Genomic DNA, 21,951 nt, shown 5'->3' on the forward strand with positions numbered 1-21,951 from the left:
TAGATAAATCGGGTCAGATTAAGGAAGCCAATTTGAGTGAATCTGGGAAGTTGGAGACTGCCCCCTGAGGGATTGAAATGCCTTCAGAGCCCTTCCTCCACCCTTATCAAGAAACTGCCCCTGCTCCAACTTGTTGCAAAGGTAACCTGTCCCAAGAATTCCCCCTCCCTACAGGGAGCTATAAGGTTGTTAATTAAGGTGTCCTGGATTGATCCATCCTGCCCTTCCCCCTTCAGCCCACCTGTTTCCCACTTTTTTGGACATCCCACCAAGCATTCCTGGGTGTACTCACATAAGAAGGAGAGAGATAAGGGGGAAGAGAGCAAGAGGAATCCTAAGACCTATAAAAAGGCAGAACACTCTTGCTTCTGGGCATATCAAGATACCAGCTGTGTCCCCCTTCTCCCTTTTGGGAGAAGTCTATGTTAACCCTTTTAAAATAAACCCTGCTTTATCTGCTTGCCTCGCCTGCTTCTCTAAGGTTCAAACTTCAACGTGTGGGGGAGCAGAACTAGTCACTGGTAACCAGCGGTGTCAAGATGACACATATTCATTGTTCAATTTAATTTTCTTAACTACCACTTATATCTCCAATCACTGCATCTCTGCATTCCACTGTAGCTTTTCTAGTTATTAATAACCACAAACTAAAAACTGTCAGGTCTAATAAATATATGGTCCTCACCTGAACTCGATGCAGCTTTGCCATTGTTGGCTACTTCTTCCTCTTGAAATTCTGTCTTCTTTTGGCTTCTGTGACAACACACATATCCTGGCTCTCTTTCTTCCCCTCAGACATTACTTCTTGACCTTCTTTCTTAGATTATACTTTCTGGTCATTGTGTTAATATTCCTAATAATCTTTTTCTTCCCATTCTGTGACATTCATTCTCTGAGGAAAAAAAAAAAAAACAAATAAAAATCTTACTAACATCCAACAAAACTGATAGCACAGGCACCTCTTCTGACTTCCCAAAATCCAGTATCTAACATCTTAGGGGACATCCTCATTGAACTTTAAATTAGATTCCTAAGCTACACATGCCCATCATCAAATACCCCCTTCTTCCCTAGGTGTTTTTTTTTTCCCCCTTTAATATTTTACCTGTGAACATACCACCAAAATTCACCTGGTCTTTTAAGTCCAAGACCTTTTTTACACCCACTTTTCTTCCTTAATCTGCATGTTTAAATAATTACCATGTCTTGCCTCTAAAAACCGTGGTAACAACCAACCATCTTCTTTCAGTTCCTAATGACATTGACTAAAGTTGAGATATTTATCTTTTGCCTGATCTATTACTACTAGAAAATTCTACCAAAAGCTCAGCCCTTGTCTCTGATGCTGATCCCATAATAAGGACAATGTTTTGAGAAAAAGGAAAATGTTTTATTGCTTTGTCAGCAAAGGAGAAAGGCAATAGACTCATGTCACAGAGACTGCCATTCGAACATCCAGGAAGTTAAAAAGGTGGATACAAAGGCTTTTTTTTCCAAGTTTCACTAACAGTGTATCTAATTAACCTTCAACTTGTATCTTTGAAAGCGTTGCTTCAGTTTCTGGGTCTGTAGTTCCTTTACTCTTGGAGAGAGTAAACTAAAGGACAGACAACCTGGCTTTAGACAGGAAAAATATTAATCCTGCTTCCCCTACTTGTGGAGGGGAAGAGGGAGAAGAGGAAAGGAAAAAGTATCAGAATAAGCCACCAAAGGTCAAGCAGCAAGGTTTATATTCAAAGCACAAAGTCGGCCTGATACTATACCTATTCACATTGTTTTATCCTTTTCCTAAGTTTTCCTCCTCTCTTGCAACAAAGTGATCATGAATGTATTAATCTGACTTTATCCAGTTCCAGTTGTTTCAATGATAAAGTAAAGAGCAAGTTCCTAAGCAGGCAGAGGATGTACCTGTGACCTGGGTCATGCTATTCTCCTAAATTATATCAGCCATTGTTCTTTTTTCTGCAGTTTAACAATATTGAAACATTTGTTCCTCAAACAGCTCAGTTATTTCCTCACACATTGTCACAGAATTATCTATTATTTGTTAAGACACAGCTCAGATATTATAGCCAGTGGGAATTTTATTCCTAGCTAGCTACACCTTCTCATATTTGGTGACGATTTGCTCAGTGCCAGACACAAGTAGGACATCAAGAAGGCAAATTAAATTAACAGAACTTTGAGATTTTAATAATATAGTGTACCTGGGAAAATCTATATTTATATTTATTTCGAATCACCGAAATACCAATTATGAAAACTAAAGGGGAAAAACATATATATGAAATTTAGGATGATTTTTTTAAATATTTTTTTTTCCAAGTTGGGAAGATACATGATGTATCTGGGCTTGATAGAGATCTTAATGCTGAAAAGTGGCTTTGGAGTAAGTGCACATCTAAATTCTGTCAGAATGCAGATTGTATCTTATACCATCAATATTTTTACATGGTCCCACAAGTTTTTCAATTCCAACTACAGCTAACTTAATAAGAAAATACAGAGGCTCTCTCTTTCTTTCTTTGTCTCACTCTCTCTCTCTGAAGGGCAGATCAAGGAGTTCTAATATACATTTTACATATACATTTTTGCTTTGCAATAAAACTTTTCCAGATTACCTCACCTTGTAAATTTAGTTTAACTTTTGGGATCAGTCAGGTTTTCTCTGGCAAGAAAATAGATAATGGCACGACCGTGAGTTTATAATAATTAGATCATGTTGTGGGTTGGCAGATGCTAATTAATTGAAGTGAAAGCTGAGGTTACAGTGATCTATATCCAATTCTGTGACAGTGCATAAAAATACATCCTTTAATAACATTTTCTGAATACATACCATGCACTTTGTCCTCTTCGAAACACTTTACAAGAATTAATGTACCTAGTCCATATGACAGTCCCTTGAGACAGTTGTGGTTTTTTTTTTTTCCCCTAAAGAAACAGAAAAATAGAAAGTTTTAGTAATCTGATTAGGGTCATACAAATAGAAAGTACAAGTAGTTTAGCACTAAAACACAAGTCATTTATTTTAAAATTAATAGCATATAATGTTCTAGTATTGTTTAATTATACTTCCCATTATAGTATTCAAACATTAATAATATATGTGCTATAAATAATTACTTTGAATTTGAAGGGCTCAAAGAATTTATCTTGTTTTTATGAAATTTATATTTTTTCATAATATGCATTCTTACCCTCTTTTCCTATTATTTCAGCTTCATGTATGCACATTTCAAATGTTGACTTATACCAATGGTATAATTATTTATTACTTTAATATTTATTATCTGCACTTGTTATTCTAAGACCTTTGTAAATATTAACTCTTATAACATATCTATTGACATTTTTATCATCCCCATTTCAAAGGTAAGAAGATGGAGGTAGAGCAAGGTTAAAATATTCTCCAGGTCCCAGAAAGAGCAACTGATAAAGCTGAGATTCAAACTCAGGCAGTTCAAATAGGCTCAAGAACCCATGCTCCTTATTATTAGGTGATGGTGATTGCTTGATAGTGCTGAAAATCAGTCTTTTACATTGCACATAACCTCCTTAAGCACAAGGAGGTCTCTGGTTCACATTTTTGTTCTACTATTACCTTGAAGGTGTTTAAAAAGCTGTAGAATGAAGTTACTCTAATTTTATAGCTGGAAAACTCAGATACAGATGCAAATGAAACTAATCAAGGCTTTCAGAAGCACAGTTTAACTTTTCTTGAAACTTCAATAGTTGCAAATCTTTAGCTAAAATTCTGTTGCCTCCACCAACATTCCCTATGAAAACTGTTTAGAAGCTTTTGGTGAACAAATGGATGTTAGTAATTCTTTTTGTAGAAAAATGCCAGTTTGGATACCCAGAGGATTTGCCAAGTTTCTCACACCCATGCCATTACCCTGAACTAATGGGGACATTGATAATAATCACTGAATCCTGACTGCTTATACTTGTTGTAGCCTTGCCTATATAACACCCTGTGAACTATTTAATGTGCATTTTTGCTACAAAATAATTTCAGCAACTGTAGAGCAGTCATTGATTTTTATCTCCATTTTATATACTAGAAACAAGGACAGAGAAATTAAACAGTGTTGTTAATTTCAGAAGCTAACACCTTTTGCTAGGAGGTAAGTGGAGGAGCTAGGATACCAGTTCATTAATCAATCAGGTTTCATTCTTCTGGATTTGACTCTGTTGCCATCCTAAACTTTGCCAGCAGTCAACTTTGAAATGCTTTTATTATTAACATTTTCTGTTGTTCTTCCAACATAAAAGCTGTGAATCCTCTAAAGAAATCACGTTGTAAGGACATGTCAAGAGCAGTGGAAGACAATACTTTATTTACTGAGGCCACATTTTATAACATTTTCCCATGGAATGTTAAACTTAGATCTACATACACATATATGTACATATACATATGAATGCTTTGAAATTTCACCACAGACACTAAGAACATCATGACTTGGGTAAAGGGATGTTACAGATCAAAGAACTTAGAATGTAACTTTTAGTTGCACAAAAAGCAAGATAGCTGTTGATTAGAAAAATCTGTGTGTGTGTGTGTGTGTGTGTGTGTGTGTGTGTGTGTGTGTACGTATTCCAAAAAAAGAAGAAGAAAATGAAGGAAAGTAAAATAAGGTCAGAGGTAGCAGATGTATCCTTGTTGCTATCGTTGGAAGAAAACGACAAGTGAGCAGTTGGCAGGAAGCCCAGAAATTGGAAGCTGACACTTGTGGCATTATTTCATAGCAAGCCTAAAATGCTGACATGAATGAGAAGCCTCCAACGGGTACAGAAGACGCAGATGACTCAGTGACCGCGGCTGGCAGTGTTTCTGTGATGACTTGGGCTGCAGCAGGGCTAACAGATAGGAAAGGGCAAAAGAAAGGACAAAGGAAAATTGGAAACTTCTATTTTGCTATATTGAGCTTTAGGGTGATGATTCTTTTAACTTTTTTCCTAAATCATTTTTGTTCCCCTAGGATAGTATTTCTTAATTTTCATTTATGATTTCAAAATTCTTGTTTTGAAATCTCTACAGACACTTTTTTTTTTTTTAAATGAGTATTTTGGAGTCTCAATGAGTTAGTTCCTAAAAACCACAGATTTAGTAATAACAGAAAGGGGCTGCCTGAGGAGATGAGAACTGATCAACTTTAACAAATTTGGGTAAACAATCCGCTACACTTAACAATTTTTTTGAGTCCCATTTCTTTAATTCAAGTTTGTCTAGTGAGAGTAGATGTCAAAGAATTAATATATTATGCCTTGTGAGCAGTCCGTTTGCCTTCTACCTGGTACCTTTTCAATATCTTATACATAAAAGAAATTTGGAACTTTATAAGGAAGAAGAAATTTAGGAACATTCTCCTTCAAACCATAACATTTGGTAATGTTTCCTTAATTTCTTTGCGGGATACTCTGTTAGTGTATTAGAAATACAACTGTCTGTTTGGATGTTGAATTTTGTAGCCTGGAATTTTACTGAATTTGTCATTTTTTCAAAGTGGTGTTTTTTTTGTGGCATTGTTAGGATTTTCTATGTATATATATTTCTCTCTCTCTCTCTCTCTCTCTCTCTCTATATATATATATATATATATATATATATATATATATATATATATATTTTCCATATATATAAGGTCATCTGCAAAGAAAAACATTTCTCATTTTTCCAAGTTAGATATTTTTTTCTTTCTTTTTCTTGTCTAATTTCTCTGGCTAAAACTTCTAGTTCTATGTAGAATATAAATGCAAGGAGAGTCTTGTTTCTGGATTTAGAGGAAAACTTTTCATTTCTTAGCCATTGTTGGGTATGGACTTGTTGAATGAGATTTTCATTGTGTTGAAGTATATTCTTGCTATACCTAATTTGTTGAAAGATTTTATTATGAAAAATATGGAAATTTTTGAATGCCTTTTCCGTATATTGAGATAATTATATGATTTCAGTGCTTTATTTTATTAATGTGGTATTTCATATTAATTGATTTACATAGGAGGAACTGTCCCTGTAGCCCAGGGATTAGTTATTGATTTGCATAGGATGAATTGATCCTCTATCCAAGGGATAAATTCCACTTATCATGGTGTATGAGTTTTTAATGTGTATTTGGCTTGATAGTGTTTGTGGGGGATGTTTGCCTCTATGTTCATTGTGTTCATCAGAAATATTGTACTGAAAATTAATTTCTTTTTTTTCCTTCCTTTTTTGTTTGTCTGTTTGTTTTGGTAGTATCCTCAGGTGACTTTGATGTAAGAGTAATGCTAGCTTCACAAAATGAGTTTGAAACTATTTCTTCTTTATCATTTTTGGCAAGAGTTTAAGAAGTATTGATATTAGTTCTTCTTTTAATGTTTGATACAATTAACCAGTGAAGGTTTCTGGTCTGGGCTTTTCTTTTTTGGAAGTTTCTTGATTACTCCTTTCAATCACCCTATTCTTAATTTCATTGTTTCTGTCTAATGTATTTTCAGTACCTATCTCATACTCATTTCTGATTATCACTATTTACTTCCTTCTGCTGACTTTGGGCTTAGTCTGTTAAAATTTGGTTTCTCTAGTTTCTTCAGGTGTGAAGTAGGTTGTTTATCTGAAGTTTTTCTTTCTCTTGATATAGATATTTATTAATAGTCTCTCTTACAGCTGAGTTTGTACATCCCATAAACTTTATTTATAAAAGAGACACAATATAATAAAACACTGATAAATAGAAAGATATACCATGTTCATGAATTGAAATAATTAAAATTGCTAAAGTGCCTAAACTACTCAAAGTAGTTTACTGATTCAATTCAATCCTAGTCAATATTTCAATTTTATTTTTTATTTCAAATAAATAGAAAAAGAATTCTAAAATTTGTCTGGAATCACATAATACCCTAAGGAACCAAAGCAATATTGAGGAAAAAGAAGTATGCTACAAGAATTACACTTTATGATTTCAAAATATATGTCCAAACTGTATTTATCAAGAAGGTTTTACTGACATAAAAACATAGACCAAAGGAATAGAAAACCTAGAAGTACATATATGTGTAAGTGTCAACTAATGTTTGGTATAGATATCCAGAATATAACTGGGGAAAAGGTAATCTCTTCAACAAGTGGTTTGGAAAAAACTGGATATTCACTTGCAAAAGAATAAAATTGGACCCTTATTTTATACAATGTATATAAATTAATTTGTATTAAGTTGAATAGATTTAAGACTTCAGTGTAAAATCTGAAACCATAAAATTCCTAGGAAATTTTTAGAAAAATTCAAATTGATCTCCACAATGTTTCTGTAGATATGACACCAAAAGCTCAGGACATAAAATCATAAGGAACAAGTGGAACAACATCAAACTAAAGTTTCTGTGAAATAAAGGAAATAGTCAACAAAATGGAAATGCAACTTACAGAATGGAAGAAAATATTTTGCAATTAATATATCTGACAAAGGGATAGTATTCAAAAATATTTAAGAGTCTCAATAGCAAAACTAAAAAGAACATTTTAAAATAGACATTTCTCAAAAGAAGATATACTGATGGCCAATAATTATATGAAAATCTTCTCAATATCACTAATCATCTGGGAAATGCAAATCAAAATCATAATGAGACATCACCTTCTAGGATGGCTATTATAAAAATGACAAGAGATAACAATTTTTGGCAAAGGTGTAGGAAAAAGGAAACCCTTATACACTGTTAATGGGACTATAAAGTAGTATAACCATTATAGAAAACAACATGGTGGTTCCTCAAAACATTAGAAGTACCATATACCCCAGCAAACTCTCTTCTGGGGATGCAACAACAGGAAATAAAATAAGTATCTTGAAGATATATATGTGTACCTCTATACATATTCTTTGAAACATTATTCATGATAGCCAAGATAGGGAACAGACTAAGTGTCCATCAATGGAGAATGAATAAGGAAAATTCCTTAATTTAAAAAAATAAAAACATATTTCAACATAAAATAATGCAAACATCAGGTTAGAAATTCTTTGTGCATTTTTAGCAGTAGCATAAAGACTCACTTACATAAATTGTTTTCTTTCTCTATTCTAGAATTTTCCCCATCTGCAAAATTCTCCTTTTATTTACAATCAGAAATGATGACCCTCAGGAATAAAGTCATGGAAGTCACGAATTTAAACAGTGAGTTGTGGCTTGGTGCTTCTTTTTTCCAGCTTAATTAGAACTTTATCTATATATACAGATCTTGCTTGAAAATCCACATGTCTATAAATACATATATATCATATTTAGGAAGCATAAAAATTACCTAATCCATTTTTCTTCCTCTCAAAGTTCTACTAAATAAAGTACCAGAGAGAATATGAAGTGAATGACTGGAGTACACAAATTGGTTTCTCAAGAATCACTGGCCTAAAGAACCTGTCATTTGTGACATCTATGCTAAGAGATTCCTTCCAGGTATACATCAGGAAAATAATGGCAATGCAGTCTTGAGGAAGGCTGTTTAATTCTAAAGATTTCTAGAGTTTCTTCCTTAATAAAAGGAATCATCTATAAGTTTATATTAGATAGTATCCCACTCCTCAGTCTATACTCAAAAGATTTAAAATCAGCATACTGTGGTAACACAGCCACATCCATATTTATAGAAGCTCAATCCACAATAGCTAAATTGTGGAACCAACATAGTTGCCCTTCAATAGGTGAATGGATAAACTGTGGTATATATGCATGATGGAATATTATTGAGCATTAAAAGAGAATAAAATTTTGGCATTTGCAGGTAAATGGATGGAGTTAGAGAATATCATGCTAAGCAAAGTAAGATAATCCCCCCAAACTAAAGGCCAAATGTTCTCTCTGATAAGTGGATGCTGAATCATAATGGGGGGACATAAGAAAAATGGAGGAACTTTGGTTTGGCAAATGGGAGGGAGGAATGGGGGGCCATGGGGACAGGAAAGATGGTGGAATGAGATGAACATCATTACCCTAGGTACATGTATGACTGCACATACAGTGTGATACTTCATCATGTATAACCAGAGAAATGAAGTTCTGCAATTGTGTACCATGAATCAAAATGCATTCTGCTGTCATATTTACCTAATTAAGATAAATAAATTTTAAAAAAACAGCATACTAATAAAATCAAAAGAATAAAATATTATTTAAAAATATCCCCCAAAATAGATAGTATCCTGTCCAAAATATTTAAGAAGCAAGAGAGTCCTGTGATGGATTATATTTCTAAATATCCTTAAAGGAAAAATATTTTAAATTTTAAGTTTAATATTTTATTTCAAAATACATATAATGCAACCTCTTATTATAATTAATATAACATTATAATTACATAAGCTATTTAAATTATAAGCTTTTCCTTATATTTAACTATATATTAACTAGACATGATCAGTGTATGATTTATGAATGTATGGGAACATCAAAGTGAGTCCCACTAATCTATACAATTAATATGTGTTAATAACTATAATAACATTTCTATATTTATTTTTATTATTATTATTATTATTTTGGTGCTGGGGATTGAACCCACGGGCCTTTAACACTGAACCGTATACCCAACCCTTTTAATGTTTTTATTTTGAGACAGAGTCTTACCAAGTTTCTTATGGCCTTGCTAAGTTTCTGAAGCTGGTCTCAAACTTGCAATCCTCCTGCCTCATTCTTTGGAGTCACTCGGATTACAGGTATGTGCAAATGTACTTGACTTCTTGACCTGGATTTTAAATATTATTTTATCCTTTTTGCTTAGAGACACAAGTCCCTACAATAAATTACTTCCTTTACTTTTAAAAGGCACCGTAGTTTAGAATTGCTTCGTTAATATTAGAAAAAATTGAAGTCTTACCTTGATCTGATATTAGAATATATCAGAAAGATATGTCATATATTTCATAATAACCAACCAGGAAAAGATTCAGGTATGTATCTTGCATAAACTGAAAATATTGAAATATTAAATTTTGCATTGAAACAGTGCTCTTGGGAAAAATGTTTCTATTCCTTTGTTAACTTTTCACATAAATAATAATGATAGACATCTTCCTAGTTTCTCTTGTTCATTTGGGCAAAGAAAGGAATTAACTTCATCCTCATAAATGTCCTCTGGACTTAATATATAATTACTACCAAGATATTTTGATACATGGCAGTTTGGAAAGATTCAGTGATTTATCTCACATGACACAGTGAAATTTCTGTGCAGAACTGAGGATAAAATTCATGTCTTTGGGGTAATCAATAAAAAAGCTCTCTTTCATTTTAAAGTGTATTTTAGTTTTCCAACAGGTTTAACATACTTGTTACAAGCCATTTGTTGAATATGGATGGTTTAGTTGATACTTAGATCTATTTCCCTGATTTTTCATATAAATATTAATTCTTTCTTAGTAACTTAAAATACAAAGACTTCATTATAATGTTTTCTGGATATGGTAGAAATTCAAATACTATATGTGTTAAGAAAACCTTTTGCCTAAGATGTGTTATTCTCCTCCTCTGTGCCCCTTCTGCTTCTATGTTTCTTACTAAATCCTAATAAAATACCTGGGTTTACAGTTTAACTATTTTCAAAACTCTAGTCCTGTTTGCCTCTGGGTCCTCCTACCCTGCCTTAGTATTGAGCATACACTGTATGCTATATAAATATTTCTTGAAAATATGGAAAACACATTGAAAATGATAAAACACTTCATTAATTACATTTCTAATAGAAAATGAAATTTAACATTTTGCTTAATTTTAAACATTTTCTTTAATATATACTTTTTGCTATATATCTATGTTTTATTTTGCTATCTCTATATATTATGACTGCAGAAATGATGCAAAATATAATCAGTTTTCTTATAGAGTGTTTATATCTTCTTTCAAATTAATAATTTATTATAAACATTTGTTAATTAACATAAACTTTAAGACTGCTCAGAATTTGGTTGAATATAGTTTATTTAAACAATTTTATATTATTTTATCAAAAGCACAAGATTGAAGAAAAACAAATTTATATATTTTTAAGAGTTTCTAGATAGTTCCTAGAAGAGCTTTAATAATATAGCAAACTAAAAGTTAAAGGATATACAGTATCTTTTCTATATGAATCTATGAAAATAATTGATCTTTTTCTTTGTCTTTTGGGTAAGTTAGTAGAAGTAGAATCAATAATACTAACTCCAAAATTTGAGAATAGGGTCCTTTCTTGTCCAATTTAATACCTTGGATTAGTGTTTAAACTAATTTTTAAATTATTCAAATAAAATGTTATTCATTATTATGGGATGAATGGGTGGCTTGCTTGTCTAAAACTGCTTGTTTATTCAAACATATTCAAGGAACACCTGCAATGTTAAAATGTAGGAAACCCTCAGCTCTGCTTGCTAATTCCATAACTATTACCTGAAAAATACAAAAGTTTTAAATGCTATCTTTTAATTGGGGAAAAGAAACACAAAATCACTGTATGTGATAGCAAGTGTACATTGAACAGAAATTAATGTTGCATTGCATACATTGAAACAGTGCTCTTGGGAAAAATGTTTCTATTACTTTGTTAACTTTTCACATAAATAATAATCATTTTATTATCATATTCATATAAATGTTGCTTCTTATTTTCTCTAAAACATTTTCATTTAGTTATCCGTAAGATACTAGAAGAAATTGACAATAAAGCTGGAGAATCAGAGTGGTCAGCATCACGTGTGAACAGAATTAATTTTAGGGGGAGGAGAAAGCTATTCATATGAATACATGGCTAGGTACTGTGACATACTAGCATGACTTATGTTTCATTTTCTGCCTATCTAGTATTTTAAAAACAAAAACAGAACAGGGAGCATGAAAAATATAGACCTTAGGTCTTTCTGGACATGTTATTTTCTGTCTCTCTCTGTCTCTCTCTCTCTCTCTCTCTCTCTCTCTCTCTCTCTCTCTCTCTCTCTCTCTTTTTTCCTAAGTGTCTTTGCCTCAAAAGGAATTTTAGAAAAGATTTTAGTAGTGTTCCGGTAAATGATCACATTTTTGAAAAGATATTGGACATTTCAACAGAGTTGCAGATGAAATGGGATTGACCAGTTTCCATTTAATGATGCATACACAGAAAAGAGGGCTCCGACCTCAGAAGATAAAAGCTGAAAAGAGGAGATGATTGAAGTCTAAAACATTTTGGAGGATGTGTACACAGTAACTTCTGATCTCTATTTGATCCCTAATTACAAGAATAAAGGTTACTTTTCAACTTGAAAGTGATTATAAACAAATGAAAGTCTTTTCCCAGAAAGGCGATGTTGTTGGAAGATGTAGATTCAAGAATAGTTCAGATAAATTAATAGATGGCTGAAGCATGTCAGCTTGTCAAAGGAAGTGAGAGGTCTCCAGTGCAACATTTCGAGAGACCACATACTGGAATACTTAAATGATTGATCTGCTCCAGGATGACATTTTTTTCTCATATTTTCTCACTTTTACTGATAATAGAGCCATTTAGTGTTTTTTTGTCAATTTGTTCTAATAATTGAGTAATGACAGATTATTTATTACATTGCCAGAATCATAACCCTGTTTTTTTTTTTCTTCGTTAAGTCCTGAACCAGCCTTTAAAGCAAGGTGAAGACCCAGCAAATTGCAACTGCAAGGGTCTTATTTCTTGGAGTTACTGTGAGGAACATAGCCTCTGCCCTTTCCCATTAGCTTTTTTTGGGAGCTGGTGTCCCCTCTGCATTAGCCAGAGTGTGAGAAGGTTTTCTTGACAAGATTTACTAACCACACCGAATCACTGCTCATTCAATGTGATTTTCTATTTATTCTGTTCAGCTTAAACTTTTACCCAATTATTTTATTTTTGTATTTCAAGATGCTCATGGACACAGAATTTATAACTTCATACTACACCCATTTCTGTGTATTATTTTTACTTCTAGCAATGTTTTTAACATATATATAAATCTGTGTATATGTACATATATAGCATATGTGCATATATACACACATGATTTGTATGGGTGTGTATATAAATACATATATGTACCACACATATATACTATGCACACACACATATACAATGCACACTCAATCACAAACACACACACACAAACACACATATGTCTCACATCATACTGGTGACATTCTCTAATGGAAATTCTGCCTTACCCGAGGAATTCTGTATATCTGCATATGTCTTTTCTTTCCATTCAAATAGAAGTTCCTCTGTGGAGGAAACACCTCTTATGGGTCTAGACTTGTAATTAATTCTTGAAGGAATATTGAATGTACCAGGAGACAACATCATATTCTCACATCAGATCTAGATTTTCTAATGCCTCACTTCCATAGTCTTGACCAGGGCAACTATGACTTTTAGATGTTAACATTTGAATCTTTGAAACAACAATTCTAAATCCTATGCTCTCCGAAGTCACTTTCTCCTCTAATTTATGACTTTGTGGTTCTAGGGAAACTTCAAAATTCTGTCTTACAATGTCATGAGCAGAAAGGATAACTTGGTAAAACAAAGTCAGTGAATAGAGAGGAAGGGTGTCAATTCAGAGTAAAAATGGACCTTAAACAACATAAAACTAATGACTTCAAAAGACATTCATACTGGGGCTGGGGATGTGGCTCAAGCAGTAGCGCGCTCGCCTGGCATGCGTGGGGCACTGGGTTCGATCCTCAGCACCACATAAAAATAAAATAAAGATGTTGTGTCCCCCGAAAACTAAAAAATAAATATTAAAAAAAGACATTCATGCTTATACTGTTGCCAACAAGGGAAAATTAATTTAAGAACTTCTTGGGAAATAGGTTTTGGAATTCTTAATAAGAAGGATGGAAAACTTCTGTTTCAAAAGATTGAGAAATTCAGAGTAGAATTGTCCTGTTTATTATCACTTTAATCCTGATTTTAGCTGTATTAACTAGAAATTGATCATATATTTATTAATTTAATTGAATATAGAGATTGTGGGTTTGTTTTTATTGTTTCGCTCCAAAGCTTATTCATGACTTGAATTAATGTTGAGTGCCAAAGTGTAAACATTTATTGTGATTGATACATGAGGTAGTTCGAAGAAGGTGACCTGAAATTAGAAGACTGTGCCATGAGACAGTAGTCACATTATTTATGAAAGGTTAAGTAACTGTCTGGGCTTCCATCTTATTGTTTATTGTATGATGATAAAATGCCTATTTTTATAGTGGCATTCTGAGAAATACACACTGAGTAAAAAAAGCTCAGCAAAATGTTTATCATGTGATAAACATATGGTAAACAGTAGTTTAAAGAAAGCAAGTTTTACACAGACAATATCGGGAGGCAAAATTTTAATTCAGTTAGGATCAGATTTTTGTGTTTACCCTTCCTTGCTTTGTGTACTCTCTAATGACAGCATCTTTCTGCAGACAAGGAAAAAAATGATGCACTAATATGGTCAGAAGAACTTCCAATTATGCTGCCCACATTCAGGAAAATGGAGGAGGCTTTTGAACTTGGATGGAATTTGTTTCTCTCTCTCTCTCTCTCTCTCTTTCTTTCTTTCTTTCTTTCCTTCTTTCTTTCTTTTTTAATGTGCAAGGAAGAACAATCCTTTCCATTGATGTATTGAGAGACCAAAATGTGTTAATGACTAATAATTAACATGTGTTGAGAATTTTATGTTATAACAGATCCCATGTCAGGCTGTTTGTATGCCTTGCCTCTCAAATCCTCACAATGATCTCATGAGCTATGAATGATCATCATGCTTATTATGATGATGAAGATATCAAGGCTTAGAGAGGTTAAATGATGGCCAGAGCTCCCCCAACTAGCACAAGAAGTAGAGTTAGAACTTGAAGGCAAACAACCTGACTCCAGAGCCTCCTCTGCACTGAATACTTTGTTGATGATTGTGATAGTCAATTTATGTGTCACCTTGATGGGTGGCCAAGCAGGACCAAGACTAAACATTATTTCTGGGTGTTTCTTTAAGGATGTTTCCAGGTGATCAGCATTTGGATCAGTGAACTCAATAAAGTGGAAATTTCTCCCCATTGTGAATGGTCATCATCCAATCTGCAGAGGCTTGAATAGAACAAAAAAGTGGAAGAAAGAAGTCACTCCTTGAGCTTCCTGCCTGCCATGTTGAACTGTGTCAATGGTCTGGCTTTATACCATCAGCTCCCTGGATCTTAGACTTCAGCAAGTCTCCAGCTTACAGAGGACATTTTGTGGGACTTCTCAACATCTATCAAATGAGTCAATTCTTCATAATAAATCTCTTCAAGAGAACCCTAATGCAGTGCTCCTGGGGAGTATGAGCTTCTTGGCATCAGTGATACCTTTAGTTTTGTTTTGCTGTAGTTTGGTCTCCATGTTAGGAAAACTTGGCCAAGTTAAATGATGATATGGCACTTGAGTTCCCCATCTGTAACAGTAAATAGTCACACCTATCATATAAGATTGTTGTTATACTTTAAAAAGAAAAAAATTGCCAGGTGCACTGGCTCACACTTGTAATCCCAGCAGCTCAGGGGGCTGAGGCAGGAAAATCACGAGGTCAAAGCCAGCCTCAGCAACTCAGTGAGGCACTAAGCAACTCAGTGAGACCCTGTCTCTAAAATAAAAATACAAAATAGGGCTGGGGATGTGTCTCAGTGATTGAGTGCCCCGAGTTCAATCCCTGGTATTAGGGGGAAAAAAAGAAGAAGAAAGAAGGAGAAGAAGAAGGAGAAAATTAAAATTAAATTCTTAACTGAGTATTTAGTGTTGAGGTTTTCATTGGAGAACCTAGACAGATTCATCCACCTTTCAAAATAGTCAGACATAGGGAAATACAAATGGAGGAAGAAGATAAGGATAGAGATTCCTGGCATGGGCATTTGTAGCATCATTGGGGTTGATAATGTTTCTATTTAAAAGTTTAACTTTGAGACTAGAAAAAAAGAGAAGCTGTTACTACTTAGAAATTATTTATGTACCTTATAAAAGGGAACTCCTGAATTACCAAGAAGGGCAAGACCATTCTGAAACATATACAGGGAAGCTAGTCAAAGCTGAGTAAGGGCAGAAGAGAAATTTGCTCTGGGCTAAAATAAAGATATTTTTTTTATAGCCGTACATGGCCAAGGATTTCTATCAAACAATGAAATTATAATATTAAAGTTTAGATCATAACTTCTATGTGGTATCTGTAGTTTTTTAATGCTATGTAAGTTAATGGTAGTGCACTCTCTAATTTTTGTTATGTTTCTTTCAGATGTTTTAAACTGATAAATACCTATAAAATAATCTATACAACTTTCAAGGTTCTATAGTCAGAATGGGAAAACCTTAAATTCCTAAATGATTAAGTTTGATTAGAAAATACTTCTATCAGTATGTGTTGTAACTTACATTTTTACCCAATTATTACAGAAATAAAACAAGTTAATTTTGAAACTTGAAGTTGCATGAGTTCCTTAGAGCTGTATTTGACATTGTGTAGATGGAGACAATTTACTGTACTTGTTTTCTGCATTGCTTTTCAACCTTTGCTGCAAATATATCCATTATTCACAGCAACCAGTGATTTTCATTATTAAAAATAAAAGCCAGGAGTGCCGAGATTCTATGATCCCATATTCTAAGGCTGAGTTAAGTGTTTTATGGCCTGCTGAACTCAAGCAATTTGATTGCAGAAAGAGAAGTATATTTTTTTCTTAAAACCATTATATTTGATTTGATTATCAGAAACAAATGAACAACATTTGTATCATCCATCACGAGTCACCAGTTAAAATTAGTGGCACGTTCTACTTAAATGTCTTGCTGCATGCCTCTTAAGAACAGGAATGGCTTTGGATATTTTCAGAGATATTGTGATGGTTCATTTTACATGTCAACATGGCTGAGTGACAGAATGTCCAGATATGTGTTAAGTGATATTTCTGGTGTTCCTGAAAGAGACTGACATTTGAATTGTTGGACTGAGAGAATTGTATGACCCTTTCAGTGTGGGTAGGCAGCACACAATGTGTTGGAGGGCTGCATGGAGCACAAGGGTAGAACAAGGCTGAATTTGGTCTCTGCCTGCTGGAGCTGGCACACTGATCTTCTCCTGCCCTTGATATTCCCAGTTTTCAGGTCTCGGATCGGGACTGGAATGTGCAACACTGGCTCCCTGGCTTCAGGCATTTGACCACCACCAGCAGCCTTCCAGGGGCTTCTGCTTCCCAATTACAGTTCATGGGAATTATTTGTAGCCTTCCTATTTACATAAGCCAATACCTTATGATGTATCTCTCTAAATATTTTTTTTCTAGAAATTTTATAAATACATCCATATATACTAAATTTGTAACTAAATTTACATATACACAATTTAGTTATATTTTAAATAACTCAATCTGTAGGTAACATGTTTGAAGCATTCATAATTTAAGCTTTTCAGATTATACCGTCAATTATTAAGTATATCATGAGTTAAGTTTCAGAGAAACGGGGTAGAAATCCAGGTTCCTCTTAGGAGAAAAAGGGATTTGTAGCCTAAAGAAAGGAGGACTGTGAATCTCTGCATGTTATGATATATATATACCCCACTGAATACATGGAAACGAAAGTTATTCATTATTAGGAATAAGACTAGAGGTGATTCTTGAAAGCAAGAAAAAAAAAAGGATTTAACATTTACTAGATTCTTTCCTTTGAGCAATATATAGAAGAATCAAATACACATCTATTACAAATAACATTTTTCTTTATTTGCATGTGTTCCATTAATTAGGGAGATACTAACTTCAGGATAGAAGTTAATTAACTGAGAGATCAATACTTAATGCTGGTTTCACTTTTTACATCTCTCTAACAGCACTAAAGTAATAAAAAGTTGCATTTTTGAGTAAAACTTACTTGAGCAGAACCTCAGTGAAGAGAAGGTACTTGAGTTGGTAAAACTTGGATGTTCATGAACAATTAACTAAGAAGACTATATAGTAGGACAGGCTACCTGAGTTATATAAATACTCCATTCTTTGAAAATTTGTCCCAAGTATGATTATTCATGATTTCATCATAATATCTTCATGAAGACAGACTTCCAATCCAGTTTTCCTGTTCAAATCATGGTTGGGGTTTGTTTCTCAGGAGCTTACAAATGACACCTTCCTCCTAAAAAGAAGCAGGATCTGCAAATTGACATGAGTACTTTAAGTTCCTTAAGTTGATTCTCATGTTTGACCCAACCTTGGGGCTATAGTCAATGGAAGGTGGGATGTACATTGTGTGATGCTTTTTAATCTGCTGGGCAGAGACATCTAAAGACAGCTGCAGCAGCAAAGCATCTTTTTATTGTCATCAGCCAATACCACTGTCCAGAGGATCTATTAAAGAATATTAATGTTAGAGGCCAAACATTAACCATCCTGAAACCGAGCATGAAATTGAAGTGCAGAATGTACTTAAAATCATTCACTTTTGCTCATTTCTTTTCCTGAACCAAGGACTTGGCATTCTTCCCCCAAGGCACAGTATCTGTGTTTTCATAATGACTTTTCTTTGTTCCAAGCTAATTGCTTTAGAATGCTCTGTTACATTTTGCATTGCTTATGGCCCTCTTGATAGATACCTGAGTTAATACATGAAAAACACTTAAAACTCTCTGCCACATGGTAAAAGACCAGTACCTTCTTGCTATTGTTATTATAATGGTATAGTACTTACCATTATTTTACATTGTCATTGGCCAGTTTGTAACAAGACAGGATATGTGAAATAGTAAATGTGGGAATGGGATGTTGAAAATGCCCAGGAAAATCCAAACAAATATAAGGGATTCTGAGAAGATGATAAGTACAGAAAGTTTGAAATCTTCCAGAAACCCCTCTCCCACAAGAAAATTAAGCACAAAGACAGGAAAACCAAAGCCCTACAGACATCTTTTTGTAACAAAAGTAATTGGCAAAAACATCTAAAAAGAGATCAACAAATCATCTGAAGTGACAATTAAAAGTTAAATACATATTTACCTATAAAAATAAGATAGAAGAGTATTTTAGTAAAGATAGTGGAGTACGTGAAAAATATCTTCTTTCATAAATCAGCTTTAACTGTAGAAATAGTGGATGCCTTTAAAGAGTAGAACGAGCTTGTTTCTTGACTTATAAATATACTGTAGTTAGTAAAAAAAAGAGACACTAGTAGGAGAATCTTTCTTAATTGACAAACAGTTATGAATCAGTGTATACAGGAGTCAAACCGACATGAAACCACTGTTTAAAAAAGAGCACACAGAGTTTTCCTTTGAAGTAGCCCTACTGAAGTACCTATGGTTGTATGTATTCTTTCATCAAAAGTTTATGTAGCTCCTTCAATTATTAGATCAATAAGTAATTATCAAGAACCAATGATCTGCCAGGCACAATTATGGGTACTGGCTACAATGACTCACAAAACAAAACAAACAATAAGAAAACAAGCAGGAATGTATAGTCAAATAGGAAATTCGATCATTAATCAAATAACCTTGTCAACGAAAGTCATATCACTTCTGTGATGAATGGAAAAGTATAAGGAGCCAGGAGAATAAATTATAAGAGGTTGGCAGAGCACTTGCCTAGCATGCACAAGGGCTCTGGTTCAATCCCAGCACTACCAAAAAACAAACAAACAAACAAACAAACAAAAAAACCAAAAGAATTAAATAATAAGATGATTACTCTTATTCTGGTGGAAAATGAGAAGGATTATCTGGGAAAAAAAGCAACATGTGGACTAAGATGTAATTGATGGACAGAATTTCAGAAGGTATAAGCCTTTAAGAGGGGAAGGGGCAGCAGAGGAAGGGGCTTTAGACCATCCTGTGAAGAGGCCCTGAGTTAGAAAGTAGGGTGGTATATATTCCAGTGTCCAAAAGAAATCCAGAATGTCTGACGGGTGTGGAGTGAAGGATGGGATGAGAGGAAAAAGCAGAATTTGGAAATTAACTGTAATTTATTGTATGAACTCGATTACTTTTGAGAGAGAAAGGGAGGTACCACAAATGATTATAGCAGAACAACAGGTGGCCCCTGGAGCACCCAGTCACTCTAATTACAGGCTATGTTAAGGATAGGTCTTTAACAGAGAGCGTGGAATTGTTTGGAAGGATTTTAAGCACAGGTTTACATTTTGGCTGCTGCATTGTAGAGAGTGGATTTATAACGAGACAGGCATGTGTGTGGGGAGACTACAAATTAGCATGCTTGCTTCCCAGAGACAGGCTGAAAGGCTGTTTCTGTTGCCGTTATTTTTTTGTTTGTTAGGTTTTTATAATCCTCCTGTTGCATGCACAGAGCTTGGTCTAAAACTATACTAGGAATTTTCTTTCCTTTCGATGATTGGCATCTGAGACGTGCTTGATACTTTCCATGCCCAGATCTAGGGATAAAGTTAGGACCAACAAAAGATGACGATGTTTAGAATTACCATAGCATGAGCATCCTAATGTGTCTAGCTGCACTCTCTCCCTCTCTCTTTCCCTATTTATCTGTATAGATAAAAGATATAACTAAAAATTAATAAAGATCTTAATGAGCTAGACTTCCTTTGAAGAGGTGTTAGCTCTTCTGTAATTTTATCTAACATTTCAAAAGTATTGTCTTAAAAAGAAATGCCCCCCTTTTAAAGTTTCAACCATAAAACATATTCTTTAAAGAAATGGAAGCATATAAAAAGATTGTAATGGTAAACAGCAAAAGGAGATGAAATGCTCCATCTCTTCGACCTTGCTAAAATTCAATGTAAAATCTGGATGTAAAAGTTTTTTGCATGTAAAAGTTTGAATCTGGCTTTTTAAAAAGTTTACTATCATTTAATAAATAAATCTACCAGACTTAGTTAATAAAAGTACATCACACATTGTTCCAGATAGACACCGTTGCTTTTATGCTTATGTATGCCTTAAATATTGTACAGGATGTACTTTTTCTAAAATTTTTTTCATTTATATGGATCTCAAATGTAGCTGGACATTCTGTACCATTTTTCTGGCAATGCTAATTACCTACATTTTTTTTGTTTGTTTACTGTAATTTTTATTAAATTTTACAAACAACATTGTGCTAAATACTTCAGTGTTGAAAAATTTTGGAAAGTGTATCTTTGTATAAATAACCAGAAGTAAACATGTTAGGTAAGACTAAACACAGGTATATCTCTAAATTTATGATCTAGAAATGTTAATGGCCTTTGCTTCTCATCCTTCTTCTTTGTTTAGTTAGTTAAAGGATTGAATTTGTTCTAGTATTGCCTGGCCCACAATTCTTTTTCTTCTTCTTTTTTTTTTTTAATAGATAATTCAAACTACACTTGGAGAATTCCTTACTTGATGGAAATCCATTTCCTTCTAATGTCTTGTCTGAGGTTGTACAAATTTCAGTGAAGTAGTTTTGGAGACATGTTGGATATCCATTTCACTATGTTCTCTTAATTCTATTTCTGTGCTCAGATTTTCAGCAATCAACCTATGATATATGATCTCCACCTTGCTTTCCTGCCTTGTTTTCCCTTTATCATTTCTAAATTATGCCTTGTGTTTTGTGTTCTGCATTTATTTACACAGTATCTAATACATGCCTATCCAGTGTCTTTGGGACTGTCAATTATTGAGTGGCACTTACCTGTTGAGTAATCTTAGTTAAGCTATTTACCTTCTCTGAGCTTCATTCACTTCCTTTATCTGTGATAATTACATAGCATATTTTTGTCAATATAAAATGAGAACATTTTGGGGATAATAACGTGTCAGATTCATTGCCAGTGCTCAACGTATTGCTGAGAACACAGATGTACACAAAAGGACTAACTGACTTGGCAGTTTTTTCTAAGAGGCATTACTTACCTCTTTGGGTATGCAAACTGCTTGTGATCATCAACTGGGGGCCCCCTAAATGGATTTAGATTCTTTCTGAATATGGTTCTTATTAGAGACAGAATAGCAGAAAGGTGGA

The sequence above is a fragment of the Ictidomys tridecemlineatus genome, chromosome 10, assembly GCF_052094955.1.
Source record: "Ictidomys tridecemlineatus isolate mIctTri1 chromosome 10, mIctTri1.hap1, whole genome shotgun sequence".
Lineage (NCBI taxonomy): Eukaryota > Metazoa > Chordata > Mammalia > Rodentia > Sciuridae > Ictidomys > Ictidomys tridecemlineatus.